This window comes from Aythya marila (assembly GCF_965140915.1).
Source record: "Aythya marila genome assembly, chromosome: 6".
NCBI lineage: Eukaryota > Metazoa > Chordata > Aves > Anseriformes > Anatidae > Aythya > Aythya marila.
This window is the reverse complement of record NC_139047.1, coordinates 15,285,503-15,297,894: the sequence shown is the minus strand read 5'-3', so window position 1 is coordinate 15,297,894 and position 12,392 is coordinate 15,285,503. Positions and strand designations below refer to the sequence as shown.

The 12,392-nt window shown below is 36.0% G+C and overlaps 1 protein-coding gene across 6 annotated transcripts in view; it reads right to left on the bottom strand.

Moving 5' to 3' along the window:
* The window catches only part of ZNF385B (zinc finger protein 385B), a 176,797-nt gene that overhangs the window by 110,316 nt on the left and 54,089 nt on the right, over window positions 1-12,392 (bottom strand). Inside the window, exon 1 of one of the 6 annotated variants that reach the window (XM_082763137.1) lies at window positions 1,320-1,365. The exons of the other annotated variants lie outside the window; for them this stretch is intronic. The gene's annotated coding sequence lies outside the window, so the exon portion shown is untranslated. Of the gene's footprint in view, window positions 1-1,319; window positions 1,366-12,392 lie in introns of those variants that run through there. 6 annotated transcript variants of the gene reach the window in all.

Below are 12,392 nucleotides of genomic sequence, written 5' to 3'. Positions count from 1 at the left end.
AAGTGCTCTGTTGGACTGCAAACTCAACACCTTGCTGACACCAAAACGTATGCCATTTAGTTTAACCATTAAGCTGATATGCACAGGATGAAGTAGAATACAAGTTTGCCTTGAGTTTTCCTAGCTTTGCTAATTTTGCTTTGTATCAGCAATAGTGATATTTTAAAAAATAATAATAATACTGTTTTTCCCTCAACAATAGCCCAAAGCTGAGTTTTCAGAGGAAAAAAAAAAAGTAGTAACAAGAGCACTTCACATTAATAGATGAATAGAGGCTCACATTATTATGCAAGAAGCGCTGGTGGGTTTATTTTTTTTATTTTTTTTTAGCATAAATTGTAAGCCAACTTGCCCTGTGGTATCATTTTATTTTATTTTATTTTCTGATAAGATTATCATATTAGTCATTCCTGGGGTCTATCACAAATAAATGTAGCTAGTAATTGAAAAATCAGGACCTAATTCAGCCATGAACCATAATTTTGCATTATTACATAGGTTTCTGCCAATTTAATATTCATATACTAAGATAGTTTAATGTTTTCCACAGGTGTTTGAAGACAGTATGACCTGTCTAAAAGCAGAAGTTTCAAGATCCTCAACTCAATTCTTTGCACACTACCACCTTGAACAGGGAAATCAGGAACACATTTCTGGAATGGAAATTGTTTCAAGACTCCTACTGGATAAAGTAAGTGAGCCGCAGAAACCTTCCCTGAAGAGTGCTCAGTAGAAAGCAGCTTGGCAACATAAAACTTCACAAACCTTTCAAATCTCAGAGGATCAAATGCACAATTCTAGATTTGTGGCACAACGATCTGTAACTGCTTATGAGACATATTTTAGAAACTAATTAATAGTAGTAGTTGGTAAAACTTATTGTTTATTCTTGTGCAATAGCTAAACTGTGCACAATACTTTTCTATGACAAACACACTGTGATTCAGCTTGAGTTTCATGAAGTGCGACTTGATCGCAGCTACAACAGTACATTTCTTCACAGATCTAATTTTGTAAGTGATAATTCTCCTTTGATCGGTTGCTAAGTTGAGAAGATAATTGAAGGACAGAGAGTATCTGAAATCAACTACATAGGACACGTTAAAAATACAAACAAGCTATGAAAACAAGAGCAACCCATCTTCTTTAACAAACTCAGTATAGCAGTATTCCCCATAAATGGACAACAAATGATCAATGCCCTCACATTAGGGGCAATACCACCATGGTGTGCTAATCATGAATATCCTTGCGCAACCATTGACAGGCTAAGCTTAATGACATGCCAGAAAAAGAATGTGAGGAATAGACAGTAATACCTACTATGGATGCCAAATTAGCCTATCTAGCTTCTGTTTTCAACATCTGGAAAAGACAAAAGAAAAAAAAAATCAAACTTTCTTTTTTTGAACTATGCAGTGTTGCTTCTATCTCTTGCTCTTGGAGAAGGAGAAAGGTCTTTATCTAATAAACTAAACAATGAAGGCAGTAACTGCCTTTACAAATACAGTTGAGAATCATCTCTGTCCTTTGGATCAATAACACACCCAAAAACTGCCAGTGAATATCCACTCCCTCCATTGAAGACATCTTCATTCACAAGGGATACTGTCTGGAAGGAGTTTTCCTAATGGCATATACAGATCTGAACTGTTCTCCTCCAAGATGCTGACAACCATGGCCATTTCATCATTCTCAACTGACAAAAATGAGAGTAAACACAGTAGTTGAAAAAAAAAAAAAAAAAAAAAAAAAAAAAAAAAAAAAGAAAAAAAGAGCCATAAAGTTTACTGGGCTAAAAAATAACAAAAGGACAAAACCAACCAAGCAAACAACAACACAACTCAACCCCAGTGTCACAAGTACAAGACACAGATACTTAAACTTGTTATTCCTAAAGCCTGTGATTCCTCTTGCCAGGCACCCCAGAATACACCACTACATACATACCCCAATACATACACCACTATGTATTTAGTTCATAAAACCTTCCTTCCTTGCAGTTTCCTTCTGTTTGCAGAAAGGAAGAACTGCATGCAACGTAAGGTCGACACAACTCGAAGTAATTCTGAGGGCATTCAGTATGACAGTGATAAGTGTATAATATAATAAATACAACATATTATAATTTTATGCACAGTTGTTTACCTTACATATTAACAACCCAAAGGTAAATAGCAAAAAATTCTAAAAAAGCAGACAAAACCAATTTTAGTCTTATTTATGGTTATAACACACAACTGAGAAAAATGATTATTCTGAGGTAACTCTAGAAAAGCATCAAGATTTGAGTTAGCTGAAAACCCAAACTATGGATTTCCAAATACTTCCAGATGTTTCTCCAGTAAGATTTTAGTAATTTATGTCAATGCCACAAAAAGCTTGCCATATTTTTGAACAGCTGTAATTAAAGCACTGCAATTACATTATGAAAGACATTTAAGTAATACATATCTCTCAGTGACTTGAACTAGTATGTCTTTTCCACTTTTGCTAGATGCTGTAGTCCTGAATTCCCAAGCATATTTCCTATGCTTAGATATAACAGGAAATAAATTGAAATGAGAGCCAAATAATTTATGCCCTCATTATGAATATGCACACCTCTGAACTAAATGCAATTCACTGAAGTCATCTATCATTGCTTAGATGACTAGCACAGTACTTCTCTGCCAGCCTCCATTTCGTAGTCTGGAATTAACTTCAGTTATTTTTGAACTCTACATGTGTGTATATTACACACAAGTATATATATGCCTATAAAAGTATAAATCGAAACACTGCTGTTTTAACCCATTGGACAAAAGACTAATAACCAAATCATTCTGAAAATCAAATCATGCTTTGAACAATGGCTTCAGTAATAGATTAGGTCATGCCTTTATCCTTGAAAGCCCAGTTATGAAGAAATACACTTCGAATCAATTCCACATGCCCATAAAACTGCATGCAGAACTTGATTTCTTATTTTTAAGTTCTGTAATACTGTACTCTGCTTATTTCCAATATCTCCTTGGGATATGTTCTTGCACTCAGGTATTTCCTTGAGTTACATTCACGTACTTTAAGTGTTTTTACTTTCAGAAATTACTCAGGACTTGCTTCCCTTTTCTGTTTTTTTCATTATTGGAATGTTTAAAAGCATTTCAGAAGTTTCCTGTGATACAATCTTTACCGACTCCTATAAAAATAGCACAGTTTTTCTTTATCCTTACCCTTTCCACACAACCTCAATCTCCTAATGTTTGAAAGAACCGTGTTCTTCTTCAAACTGTTTAGATCTTATTTTCTTTTGGTGTTTAAGATTTACTACCTGCGACATATTTTATTGCCTTATTTACTGGCTTCAGTGGCCCATTCTGGGAAAGTAGGCAGATCAGCTACATGCACCCCTAAAGACAACGACGTTAATGACTCCAGCTGATGTTTCTACTTTTCCAGCCAATGGAAATGTGAGCCCTGCTCCTGCAAGCGGCGTGTTTCCTGAAGCACTGCCCCAGCTCACTCCAAGTGCTCACTACCTGGAGCAACGCCAAATATATACCCTGTCCTGTTTCACAAGACTGTAGAAGACTATACTCAGTCACCTAACAAAGAAAGAGAAGTCATTTATATTTTCCATGAGCAGGACTATTCAACATAAAACCAGGTGAGATGTCGGAAGGAAAAAAAAAAAAGGCTTATTGTCTCCAAGAAAGTGGCTAAAGGCAAAGATAGTTCAGTAACATTAAAATAAAAATCTGAAAGAGTATTTCCATGAAGCCTTTCATTTAAGGATCCCCAAGTCATGTAAAGACATTAATTCACTTAGCCTTCTAACACATCATTTCTTTGTTCACATACCAATGAAAAAAAATCAATATGCAAGCCTTTGCTCACAAATCTGACATGCATAAAACCAAGAAAAAAAGATTAAAAAAATGTATGTTTTGGAAATGGTTCAGTTGCACACATTGTAAAACACCCTAACAATGCTAAATTTCCTTTGTCCAGCAGTATAAAACTGGCCATTGAATCATCAATGAATAAACAACAGAAATGAAAATTCATGCAACAAATACCTGTGACTAAGAAATTTGATTCTTCTCTTAAGCAATGAGAAAGAGGTGACAAAACTGAGGGAAACTATCCTGCTACTAGCTCCTTCCAATTACTGTGGCTTCCCAGACAGACTGTGTAGACCTATCAGCAGTCACTCCAACTTTCTTGATACTCTTGTAGATACTTACATTCTAAGACATATGGACAAAATATTTAACACCATCCCAACATCTCATGGTCAAAAAGCACTTTAACAGCATTTGACAGATGAAAAGAACGAACAGACAGTGTACAAGGACACTGATTGCAATGATCAGCTTACAGACATGTTTTAAAAACCCTTAAAATATATGCAATTTTATGTTTATATTTCAACTGAAGTACAGAAATCTAAGATTCAGGAAGCATAAAATTTGGACTCTGTGCATTTATCGCTGAGGAACTGGAATCAAGATGCTGAAAACCTGGGCATGAGCAACATAGCCCAGACACCACAACCCAAGACAGGGAGTTAGAAGGTCTCTGATTTCTTCCTCTTACATTCTTCATAGCAAGAAAATCACTTGACTTTAGCAGAGTGATCGTTTTTAGATTTATTTTTTTCTCCTACTTGATATAGTATCTTCATGCATTATATTTCAAAGTAGATTTTAAAGTTTGGGGGATAAAAGTCTTTCCCATAATTTTGTACAAGTCTAGCATAACAAAACTTGATTTTAAGACACGCTTGCAATATAAATAACCATTCACTTGATTCTTATGGCATAAAAGACAACAAGCTCTGAGTAAAATGCATCTCATAATGATGATCATGACTGGTCCTATGCCAAGACAATCCTGAACACGTTTTAAGAAATAAGAATATCTCAAAGAAGTATAAAATCTTTTTTCAAGTGTTTTTGTTGTTGTTGTTATTTTCACCACAAGGCTATATGAAGAATTATATATATTTTTTTCCATCTTGAAATCAAGATATACAGTACCTCCATATGTAAGATTCCCTTAATGGACATTCACTCGCAGGTATTTTGCGTTATAATTTATAATATCTGTTCTGGTTGGTTTTGTTTTGTTTCATTTTTAAAGGCATTTTATTAAGCCTCCATGCTCCACAACCTCACCAATTCTTATTACCATTTTGATACCCTATGGTGAAGCTGACAAGAAGCACTGTTGATGTGACAACCAGAAGCACAGAAATCTAGCAAGAAATTACTATGCAAATGTGTCTGGGAGAAGATAACATTAATAAATATTTGCTGACGGGCCTTTTGCTGTAGTAGGTGGCACATTTATAATGAAAACTTAACAATATTTTAAACCAAAGACCAGAAACCTCAGATGTACTTCTGGCTGATGGATGACAAAGAGGAAAAACACTTCCATGTGTTGTCATTTTAGAGAAAGCAAGCCAATCTCACTACCTGAGATGAAAATATTTTCTTTCCAACTTCTCACATTCTATAGTTTATTTTATTTATTATTATTATTATTATTATTATTTTGTAAATAAAACAAGCCTTTTTGTTCAGCTGTTACTATCAACTTCCAAAACTGTGTATTTCAAAATACTCAGATAATCTCAGAGATGAAACATGGAAGCTTAACAGGTAAAATTAGGTCATTATCTTTGCCATTAAAAATAATAACAATAATAATAATAAAAAAAAGTAAGTAGCTATTTACAAAAAGTTTTATACATGCTAAACTTGAGTTAATTCTACAGCTAAAGGAATGTACATCACAGGAAAACATTCCACATTTTGACTTCACTGTAGAGAAAAAACAGTTCTAAAATTTGACACAAAATAAAATATAAGAGAAGAGGAGGAGATACTAGCAAGTGATCACAAAAAGAAAACATTTAGTTCTCAGTTTAGACTATAAAAGCATAAGATGTTTCAGAAAAAAACTGGCCTTGGGCAACTACTTAACCACAGAAGGGGGAACCAGAGGGAGTGCTCCTATGGCAGGAAAAAAGGAAGCAATTCAGAAGTGACCAATTTTTACCAGTCAATGACATGCAGAAGAGAGAACTCTGCTTCTATTTTAGTTTGAGTGGCTCCACACTAGAAAATGCTATAAAGCAACTTCCTTTTTTTTAAAAAAAAAAAAAAAAAAAAAAAAAAAACACTACTAACTGTGATTTTTTTCTTTTAAAACAACAAATTGCAACATCGTTTTGGATCTATTCATGGCCTGTAGTCTCAAAATCCTTCCACCCTGAATGAATAGAGGAACACATATGGATCAGGGGTCATCCTGACACCAAAGCATGGGCTTAGATAAACAGCAGCTTATTACATTAAAAGGTGAAGTTTGCAAGCAATACAGAATTCACAAAAATAAATTCCTAGCAATGTTTAAATTTACAGAGCTTTTTCACTTCTACGTCTGTGGGAGAAAATTTAGTAACAGAAGAAGGCCATATTCTGTCAGCAGGCCCTTTGGAGTCAAAAATCCTGAACAACAATTTGTAAGGTACAGAGAGATTAGCATTACACATTACAGTCACAGGCTTAAGAGTAAGCCTGTTAACGGGGACATGTTGTCCAGGCAGTTTTTTGCAATTAAACTGTAAGCACTACTTTAAGTAAAACAGGAAGGAATTAGTCATCCAAATAAATTAGTATGCTTACGCTGTGCCTCCACTCCTCCCACAAACTACAGAAAGAAAGCTTTGTAGATGGATGGATGCGGGTGCTGTGGACACACTTCAAACAAGTTGAAGACATCCCAAGGATAATAGTCTGAATATCACATGGCATGGTATTGTTCCTAAACAGTACAGATGAAACAGGAAAAGACAAAACATAACAGGCCAGGTACTAGTACTGGTGTACTGAAAAAGACAGACTCTATGAAGCTGTTTACATGGTTGGATTGTGGATATTATTGGTTTCAAAACTTCAGGTAAAAATATATGCAAAACTTCTGTCAGGTGAATCACATGCTGTGTCTTTACAAACTGCCTAGGAAATAGGCAGAAGATTCTGTACTCCCTATTTTCTGTGTCTTTACTGAAGATATGCTTTAGATAAAAGTCTCTTAAATTAATACTGATAAAATTATGTGAAATATTAAATGTGATATAATGGAAATCCAACTAAAACTAAAATCCCTTTTTTGATATTAAGCTTCATGTGTCTGAAAAAAAAAAAAAAAAACCCACAAAGATGAAACGATGGTTAGCATAAGTTTAGGTGACAAAAGTCACTGCATAATCATGCATAAACACCATCCTAGGTGGTATCAAGAAATGGTCGCACAACTGCTGCATAGCTGTCATTCCCTATTTAACATACAGGGCTAGAATGGAGGCTAACCTCTACAGAAGAGCAAAATAGACTGGGTATACCACAGGTGGGGGATTCAACCTGGAAAACAACTGTCCTTTCACAAGTGCTCTCTGAGAAAAGCTTGAGCCTGCCAGCTGAAAATTAACTGCAGGAGAGGAAAGAATAGCAGAAGTCCAGAAAAATCTTACGAAAAACTGGTAACATGCCACTAACTTGATACTAAGAAAAAGAGTTTTATGCACACAGTTCCGACTGAAAGAATATTTTGGGTAAGAGTACAATGTGAAGACTTCAAAAATCAGGACCCACCATCCCGCTATTGTGGAGGAAAAACTGTCATTTTGATTCACCGGAGAGTACCTGAGACCACAGATGAAAACCATCTTATTAAAAAAAAAAAAAAAAAAAAAAAAAGGTAATAGATACTCTTTCCAGATGTTGCATGATTTGTAATTGTATACTTAATATAAACAGTGCTGGACTTTAAATCAAGCTACCTGGGCATTTTAAAAGGAGAATGTATCTAATACGCGATTTAATAGTAGGGAAGAAAAGGCACTTCACAGCTTATAATTAGAAAATTTGAATTAGAATTAAAATTAAATTCTCAGCTATAAGGGTAAAGGATTCTTTAAACAATTTAGCAGTGTAACAGATAAATTCATCAAGTCCTGAAGTCCTCAAGTTATTTAGAGACACATTCAAGTTCAATACGTTCTACTTCAGTTGCAGAGTTATTGGACTTAACACCAAGCATTCACATACTAGGGAAACAATTTCTTCTATTGAAGAAATTAATGTTTGCGATTATTTTGTCTGTTACTGTACGAGAGGTATGCCTAGGTGATTCCTTTAGTCCTCAAAATCTTCTAGCCCCATTACGCATTTGATTCTGATTTTGCTTATACCAGAAGAACCAGGCTAGACCGTACATGGGATACAAATTCTTTGACTTCCAAATATCTTTGTAACAAGCTCGCTTTGGTCCGTGTAACAGGAATCTTTTCCTCATTATTCTCAGTTAATTGGTATATGTCCCTTCAGACTTCGCTTGGCTCTGGCAGAAAATTGCTCCACAAGCTTTCAGCAACAAGGACAAAAAAAGATTGTCCTGTTTCTTGAAGACAGTGATTCTACAAATGGTACTGTGTGTCTGCACTGTTACTTGGTTTTGCTCCGATACCTGAAACTTGAGTTTGCAAAACAATTTCTACTGACCCCAGAACTCTATTAAAGGTAGGTAATAAACAATGTGTTCATGCAAATGGTCTAGCAAACAACATAGTGAGGTAAAGAGATTTCAGTTTCAGGATAGGTAGCATATTTCCAATAGGACATTAGTTTCTTGCAGATTATCACCACTCACCAAGTTGCTATTTTGATATATTTTATGATGCATCATTTCTAGCTACATTTTGTGACCATTCAAGATAAAAATTGCTATTTTTTCACCCATGTTCCACACATGCTCTCTGTCTTATACATAGGCACCTCGCCCAGTCTTTCCAAACCCCTGACATTTTTCCAGCAGCGTGTCTTTGCCACAGAGAGATCAGCACTGAATAAATGAGGCATATCCTCTTTCAGAGGGGCTGAATCAGTTCCCTTCCGCACAGTACACAGCTGTCAGTCGTGAGAATGAAAACCCCTGGTGCAGGAGGGATCAGGCTTAGAGCAGTCGAACAGGCTGCTAATCAGCAACCAGCAGAAAGAACACTCTCCTGCTGCTCTCCACTCTGTAGTTATTCAATTAATTCATGACAATTCTTGTGATTTGCATTTTTATCTTAGTATATTTAAAACAGTTAAAGTAACTTTGATGCATTGCATCAACATTGCAAAAGGAAGACTTGAAGCAACCCGGGTAATGTGCTCACTATCAATGTAACCCCAGGTTTTCAAACGGGGAGAGTAGTAGAAGTACAAATACTAGAATTGAAATCTATTTGCACAGTTTATCCACTTCAAGTCTGGAAAATCATAACATAACCGAAGCAAAACAACAACACCAACAACAAAAACAAACAAAAAATGACTGTAGTTAGTCTAAGACAGGTTATGGAATGATAGATATATGCATTCTGTTAGGTATTTATGCAAAAGAGATGAATATTACGATCATAAACACGGCTTGTCTTTGCCAGAGTAGATAGCCCAGTGCAATTAAGTGCAAAAGACAGGATCATTATCTACTAAAACCTGCTCTTTCCTTTTGCCATTGGAGTCTCGACATGAAATGTGAGTGAAATCTATAATTTTATCTTCATATAGGTCCATGAATTTCACAGTGATGCTTAGTTTTCAATAAATTATGAGTCGTTCAAATGTATTTCCTGTATATAAAAGACCACCACCTAGAAAAACCTATACTAACAATCAGAGAACTCCACAAAGCTTCTCTCTGAAAGTATACAATTTTTCAGTGAAGGTGGCTTGAAGTTCTACTTGAAACAATAATAATAAAAGTTAAATCATCTAACAAAGTTATTATTTAGTAAGCTATTCTTAACCTTTTGAATATTGTTCTATTTAAAAACATACCTATTAGGCACAAAATGGACTTCTAAAGAAAACAGATCAATTTGGTACATTAAATTGCATTTCATAACACAGATAAGAATGTGAAGTACATCATATTTATTCAAATACTAGTCTTTTGCTGTACAAATATAAATCAATACAAAATACTTAAAATCAAAACACTTGTTTTTCTTTAAAATTATTTTTCTGTTAAGTTGTACACTTCCTTAAAACAAATTTTAACTTTCTCTACAAAGAAGTTTCCCAGATTTCTTAAAAATATATTTTTAAATCTAACCAAAACAAAAAAATACACTGCAAAATTCATGTTTTCCAGCCATTTGCCTAGTCAGCTGTGATCAACTTCATTTCTAGCTTACAAACACAGTGAATGGAGACAATACTTGAGAATGCTTAGCATCCCTCACCTCATGGGGTAGAATGCTGCACTGCTGCACCCCTCACATTAGCTTCACTTTCTGCAGACAGAAAGATGAGAGACCAGATCAAGCTAGCAGCCAGGAAGTGAAGAAAAAAACAAACAAAACAACAGTGCGTATCTCTTTAGTATTTCTTTACACCTATCCCCCCAAATACCATGTTACTTTGCATCTTGATATCATGTAAAAATTCAAAGGTGGAATTATATGTGACCAGAAGCTGTATTTTCTTCTGACCTAATTCAAACTCCTATTCATGAAAAATACCCAACATTCTGTGAACACTAACATAAATTTATAATGTTAAATGCAAGAATAATCACCACTAATGTCTCAGGTAAAGCATGAGTGGGAGTGTAGGTGGCTTTAGAAGTTTGGAGCACCCTGACTCAAGTGGAGCTGCTGTTTCATTTCATGCATCAGGATGCAACAAAGCCTTCTGCTCTCACAAGTGTCTTCTTATTTTAATTTACTTCTTAACTGCTACATTATAAGGAAAAGCTCTACTCTAAATTTCTCCCTCTTCACCACCATGCACATTAACGTCTTTCCAACAAGTGAGCATAAGTATCAAAAACATGAGGAGCCACGTGTTCAGATTGCAGAGCACAAGAGCACAGAAAGCCCTACTGTTTATAATCCATTCTTGCCATAGTTCATTCGGTCCCTTCTCAGAAGACTCTCATAAACTTGGACCTGATCATTGAATATTTCTGTGAACATTGATACATTCATACATTAACTGTATGAAGTTCAACAAGGCCGAGTGCCAGGTCCTGCACCTGGGGTGCAACAACCCCAAGCAGAGCTACAGGCTGGGAGATGAGTGGTTGGAAAGCTGCCTGGCGGAGAAGGACCTGGGAGTATTGGTGGATAGTTGGCTGAATATGAGCCAGCAGTGTGCTCAGGTGGCCAAGAAGGCCAACAGCATCCTGGCTTGTATAAGAAGCAGTGTGGCCAGCAGGGCTAGGGAAGTGATCGTCCCCCTGTACTCAGCTCTGGTGAGGCCGCACCTCGAGTACTGTGTTCAGTTTTGGGCCCCTGGCTACAAGAAGGACATGGAGGTGCTCGAGCGAGTCCAGAGAAGGGCGACGAAGCTGGTGAGGGGTCTGGAAAACAAGTCCTACGAGGAGTGGCTGAGGGAGCTGAGTTAGTTCAGCCTGGAGAAAAGGAGGCTCAGGGGCGACCTTATCGCTCTTTATAAGTACATTAAATGAGGCTGTAGAGAGGTGGGGGTTGGTCTGTTCTCCCACGTGCCTGGAGACAGGACAAGGGGGAATGGGCTAAAGTTGCACCAGGGGTGTTTTAGGTTGGATATTAGGAAGAACTTCTTACCAAGAGGGTTGTTAGGCATTGGAATGATCTGCCCAGGGAAGTGGTGGAGCCACCATCCCTGGAGGTCTTTAAAAGACACTTAGATGTTGAACTTAGCGATATGGTTTAGTGGAGGACTTGTTAGTGTTAGGTCAGAGGTTGGACTTGATGATCTTGAGGTCTTTTCCAACCTAGACAATTCTGTGTGATTCTGTGATCACAATAGTTTTGAGTAAAATCTGATCAAACCATTTGTAAAATTCTTCTGAATTGATACCTGTTTATAAACTAGAAAACACAATCATATAATAAATCACTTAAGAAATTATATCAATTTAAAGGTTTTTTAATAATTACCTAATAGTTTGAATACATACTTTCAAACTAATTGTTCTCCAAGTTAATTTTTACTCATTTTATCACTTCACTTCTTTGCCAGTGGGTATCTTGATACACTTGAGAGCAACAGGATGTTTCTGCCTCAACTGAGTAACCACTAATGAATAATATGAAAAATCCTAAATCCCAAACACTGCCAATTTGCAACAAAAATCTTGTAGACTTCAGGAATTTATAAAGCATTTAGATAAATAACTGTTACGCAAATAGTCCTGGGTGAATATTCTCTTACAAAGCATAACTAGCTAACAGACCATTCATTAGTAGTTGCTAAATTATTACTTCTTTGATTTGGATTTTAAACTTCATTGATTATCCAATTCAGAAACATTACCCACAGAATGATTCCAACAGCACAGATACCATGCTGTAACAATGG